The sequence below is a fragment of the Artemia franciscana genome, unplaced genomic scaffold (genome assembly GCF_032884065.1).
Source record: "Artemia franciscana unplaced genomic scaffold, ASM3288406v1 Scaffold_1196, whole genome shotgun sequence".
Taxonomy (NCBI): domain Eukaryota; kingdom Metazoa; phylum Arthropoda; class Branchiopoda; order Anostraca; family Artemiidae; genus Artemia; species Artemia franciscana.
In genome coordinates this window covers 55,551-65,940 of record NW_027062759.1, presented here as the reverse complement: position 1 = coordinate 65,940, position 10,390 = coordinate 55,551, and the positions used below count along the sequence as shown (strand labels likewise).

The 10,390-nt window shown below is 37.2% G+C and overlaps 1 protein-coding gene across 3 annotated transcripts in view; it reads left to right on the top strand.

The window, feature by feature from the left end:
* Nucleotides 1-9,245: 9,245 nt before the first annotated feature.
* The window catches only part of LOC136042375 (uncharacterized), a 41,739-nt gene continuing 40,594 nt past the window's right edge, over nucleotides 9,246-10,390 (top strand). Inside the window, exon 1 of one of the 3 annotated variants that reach the window (XM_065727349.1) lies at nucleotides 9,246-9,297. The gene's annotated coding sequence lies outside the window, so the exon portion shown is untranslated. The remainder of the gene's footprint in view (nucleotides 9,298-10,390) is intronic. The other 2 variants (XM_065727351.1, XM_065727354.1) reach the window with 2 other exon arrangements.

Below are 10,390 nucleotides of genomic sequence, written 5' to 3'. Positions count from 1 at the left end.
GCACATAAAGGGGGGGGGGGTAAGGCATAGCCTATAACCATTGCTGTATTTAATATATGCTAATATATTAAATACATAATATATTAAATACTATATGCTAAATTGGAAGAAAAATCCCTTTTGGATTTTACGTATAGAATCTTTTGGGAATGATATAATTTTTATTTTTCAGGTTAACTTTAGGAGCAATAAAATTAAATTAGAAAATACTGTTTGTGTCAGGGTGAAAAATTGCAGAAAAAGTTTCTCCATCCAAACACCAACCTCTACTATGGATTTTTATAGAAGAAAACTGAAAAGACATACAATATTATTTTTCCCATGAAAAATAATACGTCAATAAAAAACGATCAGCAATGAAATTAAAAAACTTTTTCTACAAAACAAGTTTTTCAAAGAAAAGTAAAGAGCTCTATTAAGCCAAGAATGAGCAAAAATAAAGTCAAATAACCTACTAAGCGTAAAACTAGCACAAATCACTATCAGTAAATAAACAAAATGCAAAACAAACAGAAATTACAATAAGTAGCCAAGTCAAACTCAAAGCGAGCAAAATTAACATGAGTAGGGCTAATAACCTCTGTGCCCTCTCATGACCAGAACACAATTTGTGCTTTAGTGAAAAAAAAAATACGTTTGAAATTGTTTCACCTTTCTTATTTTCACTATTACTATTACTATTACTACTACTTATTAATTCTATTACTATTACTATTAATTCTACTGCTACTACTAATACTACTACAACTCGTAATTCTACCGCTACTACTAGTACTACTACTGCTGCTAAAACTAAGAGTGTTAAGATGAAAATTTCGGATAATATTGACACAATATTAAACTGAAACACACTATACCCATACAGGTTGTCAAGAGGTATTTTACATTGCATAATCGCAAGGTATCGTGTTTATACTTGCCAATAAGACACTTTATGAATATATCAAGAAAGACTAGGGGTATTAAGTTGAAACTTTTGGCACTAGTGCTGTTACTATATCTGTTCTTACAATTTAAATCACAGACGGCGCAATAGCGCTGCCTAAGTAAAGAATGATGTTGGCCCAATGTATTTAATTTTTTTTTAGATCTGGGTGCTTCATATAGAAGAAGTTGTCATAAAAATTTCAAACAGGGCTTTTCCGATTGGAAATTGAGTGGACTGAGTGTCCTTTTAATAGTCAAAATGATTGGAGCGCGGAAGGTCCCCCACGTCCATCATTTCCTCAACCACTTCTGATCAAAATTTTGAGATAGCCATTTTGTTCAACAGAGTTGAAAGGTTCGGAAATTTTGTCTGTAAGGATGACAATCCCGCCTCCACAGTTCTCATGGATAGAATTATAAGTTATACCCTGGGCGAATATAAAATTTTCTACTGCCCTTTTTAATAGTAAAAATGGTCAGAGAGGAGCTACTCCCCCCTCACAAACGTTGTGCTTTCCCAAAAGCATTCAGTAGAAATTTTGAGACAGTCATCTTAATCAAAATCATCCAAAGATTATGTAACAAAGCTTTTGGGGTTCATACAACCGATCAGGGCCAGGGGGCGAGGGTTATAAGTTATGCCCCAGGCACATTTAAGTTTAGAGGAGGCTCATTTGATTGAAATTTGGAAGTTCTAGTTCCCTTTTAATAGTCAAAAGTGACGGAGATAAAATATACCTCCCACCGACAACTCCTGTTTGTACCAAACACATCTGATTGAAACTATGACATATTAATTTGGTTCAGAATGATCCATGAACATATCCGAATCGTTCCGATTCGTTTGACAAAAAGAAGGTTTCAGGATGGAACTATTGTTCCTCCATTATTTTTGACTCTTTAAAAAGAATCAAAACTTTCCATTTCCAGTTAAATGAGTCACCTCTAAGGTTTATACGACCACACCTTCCATAAGAATCTTATATGCCTTCGGTGCGAAACATACAACCCTTACAAACCAAACAAACAACCTATTCGGATTTTTTTTCATTTTCACATAGCTGATAGTCTGAGGTATGAATTTTAATCCCACTTGCTAGATCTCGCAGTATTCGGCAAAATACCAGTTTTAATTAAGACTTGTGTGACGGTTTATCAAGGTGTCAACATCTATTGATTTCACATATTTGATATTCTGTGGACTTAAATTGAATGTAAGGAGAGAGGGAATAGAGGGAGAGGAAAGAAAAGGAAAATAGAGGGAACGAGGAAGGAGAGAGGGAAGGTGGAGTAAAGGAGTGATGCAGGTTAATCTTAGACAGCATTTGGTCAGTGTAAAATGGAAGACAAATTAATTTTGAATCCTATTTTGAACTTTTTAAGCCGATCTCTAATTGATGGAGTTAGGCAAGAGTTAATCCGAAAGGCACCTGTCGCTTATTTTGATCGCAATACCATCATCCAAGCTAAGAAAGTTCTTTATGCCGAACTAAGTGTTACAACCCGAATGGTGACTCACTTTAAAGATGAAGATAATATTCACAGCATGTGTAAAACTTTAGTTGCTGCTGCCAAGCAAAATCTAAAAATCCCAAAATTTGTTATTCTTAGTCCATGTGAAGTCCCAACTATGGGAGAGGCCATAAATGCCACAGTTGTATCCAAGATCAATGAGATATCGCGTAAATTGGACAGCGTTCTGGCAAATATATCTGACCCTTCAAGGAGCCTCTCTAACCAGTCACTGGTCTTGCCCCAGATTCTTGACTCAATGCTTAAACCCTCGTATGCTGTAGCACTAAAAAAAACTCCAAAAGAGCTAAAAGGCCCAACTGAGTGCCAAGCATTTATAGACAGTCTTTGCCCTAGCCCTGGCAGCGATGTATCTGAGCTACGCCGTGGCAAAAATGAATGGAAACTTGTCGTCTCGTCTAAAGAAACCGCTAGTCTATTTGTTGAAAAGGCAAAGCGTTCTGACCCTACTCTAAATGCTACACTTAAGAAGCCTGCTTTTGGTGCTGTTATTAAACAAGTACCGGACGAACTAGTCCACTCGTCACGGAAGGAATTAATCCCAAAATGTATCAAAAAGCTAAGTGTGGTGCGTCACGCACATTCAAAGTGTATTTCAAATCAAGAAAAGACTTAGATCAGTTCCTTCAAGAATCAGTAAAAATCGGCTATGAGCGACTTGCCACCCAGGAGTTTGTGTTTTTGCCTCGTCGATGCTTTAACTGCCATATGACTGGCCACCTTGCAGCAAACTGCACAAATACTACCCTATGTTCAAAATGTGGAGCTAGTGACCATAAGTCTAAATATGAATCCCCGTGTAAGAACAGTCCTTTTTTTAGTTTAAAGCTCGAGGCCATTCATGCTACAGCATTAACTGCCCTAAAAACCGTAAAATCGTGAGCCAATGACTCCTGTGATAAATTTCATATCTTGGCATATACATGGTTCTTTCACGATTAAATTACCAGTGCTGATTATTTGATTATTTCTTGGTTTTTCCTTGTTTCCTTTTCCTTCTCTTTCCCTGCTTTTTCTTATTTATCCTTACCTCGATTATACTATTTTTTACTTTTTTTTCTTATATTTTTTCCTTATACCTTTGGTCTGGTGGGTTTGGTCATGGAGCGTAATTGCCATCCACCATGAGTAAATCAACCATTTCTATTGGTGACCAGGCTGGTATCAACTCTTTGGGGGAACGTTTAATTGAATTTCAAAACAATCCTTTAGATATTGAAAATATAATTAATAATTCATTTGAAAGTAGAAATCTGAAGAATATTGATTCTAATTCGGCTAATAAAAGTAAGTATGTTTCGCATTTAAATGGTTCTGCCTCCTCTAAACGTCATGGTATTTTCTCTGTGCTTCATCTTAACATTCAGAGACTTTGCTCGTCTTTTGATGAGCTGAAATTAATCGTCAGTGGTGGAGTTCCAGATGTTATAGGATTATGTGAAACTTTTCTAGATTCAAAAAAGGATATCCTTTTAGATATTCCGGGATATAGGATGAAGAGGCTGAATAGGAAACAGATGGCGAAAGGTGGCCTTATCCTTTATATTGCTGATCGTCTTACATACAATGTCTGAAGTGAATTGAGCAGAAATGAGGAAGGAATCTTAGAATCCCTTTTTATTGAGGTAAATCTCAATGCTTAAGTATTTAGCTGTGGGTTTGGTTTATAGGTCCCCCAGTGGATCTATTCCTTCGTTTTTGAAAATTCTGGAAGAAGTTTTGGACTCAGTCCAAAAACATCCCTATGAACTAATCCTTATGGGTGATTTTAACCTTAACCTGCTGGATCAAAATTCTGCTTCAGTTATTGATTTTTTGTCGATGATGCTCTCTTTCCGAACTCTACCTTCAGTTTGTATACCAACCCGAGTTACTGACACGCATGCGTCTCTTATTGGTAATATTTTTTTCGTCACTAGATGTCTTAGATAATTTGGTGCTGGTTAGTGATATTTCTGATCATTTCCCCGCTATTTCCCATATAAGAGAGATGATCAGGCGCAGCGTAAAGCATCACCATCTGCTCTCCCATTTTTCCATTATGGTGATACTGAGCTAAGTCTACATGATTCTCGTCTGACTGATCTACCATGGGACAGTTTGGTTTCTGATTCAGATTTTAACCCCTCTTTTGATTCCTTTTATGATTTAGTGAAAGAAAGAATCCTGGAAATTTGCAATCAGGGTCCAGCGCCCCATACTTCAAAAAGGATAGCACCACTCAATCCATGGATGAGTTCAGGTCTCCATAAAAGCTGTAAAAGGAAAAATTATTTTTGGAATCGTAACAAAGCTTCATCATCTGTAGCTCATTACGAACGTTTTAAGACCTATAAGAGTATATTCAATTCTCTCTGTCGGAAAACAAAGTCTCAGTATTATCATAGGAAATTTTCTGAATGTAGGAAGGATGTTAAGAAGATATGGTATTTAATTAATTCAGTTCTTAGACCTACTCCTCCTCTGCCTTCAGTTCCATCAATGCTCGATGATAAAACTGTTCAAGGAGATGCAGATGCTCAGCTAGAACTTACCTCTTATTTTGCTAATATAGGGAAGGCAACCGCTTCCTCTGCAAGCTCTGCAACTTCTCGCTGCAATTTCAGAGCCTTTCTTGGACCCTCATGTTTAAAGTCGATGGTCTTGAATTCTGTTACTAAATTTGAGGTAGCTCGTATCGTGAATGCTCTTAAAGGATCATCCTCTTCAGGACTAGACAAAATTCGCACAAGGGTTATCCGTGTCATTCTGCCTGCTATTCTGTGACCATTGACTAAGCTAGTCAATCTGTGTTTCGAAAAAGGAATTTTCCCTGAATCTCTCAAGCGAGCTAAGGGTATAGCGCTGAATAAAGGTGGTTTTCGGAGTAATCCTGTTAATTATAGGCCAATTTCTCTCTTATCTGTTTTCAACAAAATTTTTGAGAAGGCTAGGCTATCCAGGCTTCTTAGTTTTCTGGATGCAAAAGAATTTTCGTATGATTTCCAGTTTGGATTCTTAGGAGCATGCTTGCGCAGCTTTCTCGAATTTCATTCATTCGGCAATAGATTCTGGTCATATCCCGGCAGCTTTATTTTTTGATATTCGTAAAGCTTTAGATTCCTCGACTCATCGAATTCTTCTTTGGAAACTATCGCGTATTGGTATAAGATTTAACGCTTTTCTTGGTTTGATTCATATCTTTATGGTAGGCTTATTTCAATTGATCCGCTTTTCCGGAGCCCTTCTGAAGTATATTATGGCGTCCCTCAGGGATCTATTCTTGGTCCCATTTTATTTCTGATTTATGTTAATGATCAGATTTTTATGTTCAGGTATGTTCTATTGTGTTTTTTTTGTTTGTTTTTTTTGTAGTTGTTGCTTATATTGTATACCACTTATACATATTGCTTTTATTGTAGTTGTTATTTGTATTTTTTGTACCTCCCTTGTATTCCTGGCCATGGAGCCTTTCGAGGGGGACTAAGTGTATTGTAATTCCATTTTGAATTGTATTTTGTATTGTATTGTATTGAATAATAATAAACTTGTTCTTCTTGTTCTTCCCACATTTTCTGGGGGATCGATTTAACTCCATAGGCCATGTTATATGATGTTTAGACTATTCCGAACAAAATGACTATTTGAAAATTTCTATGGGATGCACTTGGAGAAAAGAAGACTTAGGGGGAGTGGGGGGGGGGCAGTAGGTCTCTTATCACTTTTGAAATTTAAAAAGGCCACTAGAGCTACTTATTTCCAATTGAATGAGCCACATCCGATTTTTACACTCATATATAGCTATCCATAAATTGTGGTCAGAATCTTTTGGAAAAAAATGGTGTGGGGATGGGGAGCTGGTTGCCAACTGATGACTCTTAAATTTTAAAAATGAATCTAGAACTTTCGATTTTATATTCAATGATCCTTGTCCAAAGTCTGTATAGCCCCCTCTTCCAGGACAACCTTGTCCATGCCTTGTGGGTTATGGAGGATGGGGGGGGGGATCATCCCCAAAAACATAATACTGGACCATTCAAATATGCTAAACAAAATGGCTGTCCCAGAATTTTGATTGGGTATGCTTAAGGTAATGATAGGAGTGGTGGGAGGGTTAGCTGTTCGCCCTCCAATCTCTTTCAACTATTAAAAAGGGCACCATAAGTTCTGATTTCTAATTCATGAGCCATTTCCGAAGTTTATACTACCACCCTTTCCATACAAAAATTCTATGCCCCGGGGACGTAATTTACAACCCTTGGCCTTAGAGCTGTGTATGGGGAGGGGTTGTAATTGTCTAAGACATAATTCCTGGACGTTTCAATTACGCTGAACAAAGCTGTTAGCTCCGAATTTTGATTGGATGTATTTGGGAAAATGAGAGGCATTGGGGGGGGAGGGGGAGCTAGTTGCCCTCCAAACACTTTTGGCTATTATAAAGAGATAAAAATATTATAAAGAGACCTCTCTGAAATTATACGACCAACCTCTCCATAAAAAAACTTATATCCCCCTTGGGGCACAACTTACAACCTTTGCCCTGAGGGTTCTGGCGAGTGGGTTGTAATGTTCAATGACATAATTGCTGGACCTTTCAACAATGCTGAACAAATTGTATATCTCAAAATTTCTGTCTGATGCATTTCGGGAAAATATGACATTAGGAGGGCGATTGCTCTTAAAAATGGAAGTTGAATTTCCGGTTACTATGCTAATTAATCGATTATTGAAAAAGGGCAGTAGAACTACTAATTTCCAATCCAACAAGCCCTTTCTGTATACCCTACCCTCTACAAGAAAACAAAAACTTCTTTTCCCTCTGGGGCATAACTTACAACCATTGCCCTGAGGGCTTTGGGGAGGAGGAGTGTTGTAACCTTAAAAGATATAATTTCTGAAACTTTCAACTACGCTGAACAATGTGGCTAGTTCAAAATTTCTATCAGATTATTTTGTGAAATATGACGTCAGGGGGTGGTGGTGATATTTGCCCCCCCCCCCATCACTTCAACTCTTAAAAATGGAACTGGAACTTCCTATTACCGAACCAACGATCTCCCTATGAAGTCTGTACGACTACCCTTTCCATGAGAAAACCTTTTAATGCCCAGGGCATAATTGACATCCCTCACCCTGGGGGCTGTGAGGGAGGCTGATATCCTCAAAGACATCTGTGCTGGGGATGATGGGCAGGTGGGAGGCTGGGGCCCCCTCAATCACTTTCAACTATTCAAAGGGGCACCTGAACATTTGATTAGTCCAATGGGCCCCCTTTGAAGTTTATATGATCATTCTTTCTGTAAAATTCTTATAAGCCCAAAGAACATAACTTAAAACCCTTGCCATGATGACTGTGGGGTGAGGGAAGTGTCATTCTCAAAAACATAATTTCCGGACTTTTGAACTTGGTTTTCAAAAATGGTTGTTTTGGGAAATCGTTGGTGTGGGGAGGCTTTTTGGCCTCCAATCCCTTTCGACCATGAAAAACGGCACTAGTCCTCTCAATTTCCAATGGGGTGAGTCCCTTGTGATGTTCTTACGACAACTACTATGCGAAGTGCCCTGGTCTAAAAAAAATAATAATAATATATTTTGCTCACGCCGCTTTATACTTAGGCAGCACCATTGCGCTGCCTATAATTGCTATTTACCTACCATTCATTACTACGGAGAAATCACCTTATTTTTTACTTCACTCAAGTAATATATCAGAAATGATTTTGGAGAACTGGAAAGGGGTCATTCCATCACAAATTAGGACCCATATTGCTCCTAAAAAGGGCCAATAACCTATTGACAGGCAGCCAACCGTTGGCCGACAAACAAGTTTTCCATGGTTTTTCCTACTCTCCTGTCTTTCCTTTGGCTTCCTAAAAATGACTTTATAGTCCCCAAGATACTTTTGTGTTACAGCGACCACACTGTTCTTGATCTGACTAACACTGGCTTCTCTGTCTGTATTTGGAGGTAATTAGCTTAGTCTCAGCGAGAGAAACTACTATACAGTAATATTTTAATTAAATATTTAATATATAGAGTTGGTTAGGTATTTAATATAAAGCGTTATGTGCGACCTGCTCCATAATTCCCTGCTGTAGTTTCCATAATTGTGTAACTGAAGTAGTATATTTTCATCATAGTTTGGTATTAGGATTGACCTAACTTCACTTCTTTGGTGTGCTCACTATAACAGGTAAGTACAATCCCCAATTTCCAGGGGCCAAAACCCACCCCGCCCCCATGCGGGCATCCCTGCCTCATTCGTAAAATGTAGTTTAGCCATTTTAACCTTTCCTTTAGTTTATTAGAGATCTGAATCGAGCCAAGTTTTTAGTACAGTTTGCTGTTCGATATACGGTCAGTCAAATAAGTAGCAGATTATCCTTAAATAGTTTCTCTAGCACAACATTTAACAAAGGTTCCTCATAGTTCGCATACTTATCTTTCTATCATTCCAAAAAAAAAATATGACTGCTAAAAACATCCTGCAAAGTTTAGGTTATCCTACTTGTATATCTTCACTATATCCCCCATTGTAATATCCTCAATGAATATAGCTTTTAACTTGACCAAATAATGAGAATTTGTTATTAAGAAGCTTCAAAATAGCTTTGGACCCCTTGACTTTCCCTCGTCTTTCTCCTCCCATTTCCAATTCTTCTAAATTTGTGCTATTCTCGAAGTTTATGTAATATCTCGGCTTAGACACTGTTTGCCAAGGGTTTTTTCCCTTAGTTAAAGAATGCACTGCAATATTGCTGTGTCTGTCTTTTTGCTAATATTTCAAACTGCGTCATAAAGAAGTTAGTTGATTTTTGGCAATGTGACTGGAAAGAGTCCATTTGCGCATGTATGAAGGTGTGTTTTTGATAGACGTTAAAGTATACAATTAACGTTAACAATAGACGTTAGCAAGAGGGGTGATGCAAACAACGTCCCTAATAAAAAAGGTCGGTAAGGTCAACTATGGCCCCCCTTTAATGGATATACATACACCCTGCTCCCTTTCACAATATCGTACGGTTGCAGCGCCCGAGGATGAAACGCACATTATTCGGACATTTTAACCGTTCGGTATTGTAATACACAGTGAGAATATATGTGATTGACATTATATTTGTCCATTAAGGGGGGGGGGGGTGTAAAGTGAAGAAGGGGTCATTTGGAAAAGAGTCACGGGTAAATATTGAGCAGTTTATATTACAAGGACCTTCAAATACAGTGAACATACCACTAGATGTCATGTTTTATGCTATTTCTGAATACAATAAACACTTTTCTCGTAATTTCAATTTTAAGACCTTTTAGGACCCTTGAAAATAATAATTTCGTTTACATTTTTTGGATAAAAGAACTTACTGTTGTTTCGAACTTACTATTTCATTATAAATTCATTTTGTAAAAGTTGCATAATTCACAAACATGGATTTGTCAAGGTTAAGTTACATAAAAAAAAAAAAAAAAATCATAACAAATCCACCATGTTTTCTTCTTATTCTCTTAGGCCGCTTAAAAATTGCCGTTTCACCTATATGTCGAAAAATATCATAGCCGACAGAGGAAACATGGCGAATGGAAAAATAAAGAAATTTTTTTGAATTTTTTATCCAATTTAATTGTGACAAATCAATGATTGCGGATTATACAACTTCAGCAAAATGGATTTATAATAGAACTTTTAATTCTTTACTAATGTTTTTATTAGTAAAAATATACGTAACTTACGAATTAACTTACGTAACGAACTTCTATATTCGAATGTTTTTATTACATATATGAGAGGGTTCGCCCTCTCGTTAATACCTCGCTCTTTACACTATATCTTAAATTGTATCCTCATTCCTTAAGAATGACCTCTGAATCACAAAGGCCGTACAATAAATAGTTGAAATTACTAAAAATACTTTAGCGTTAAGAACGAGGTATTAGGAGGAGGTTAACCCCTCATATG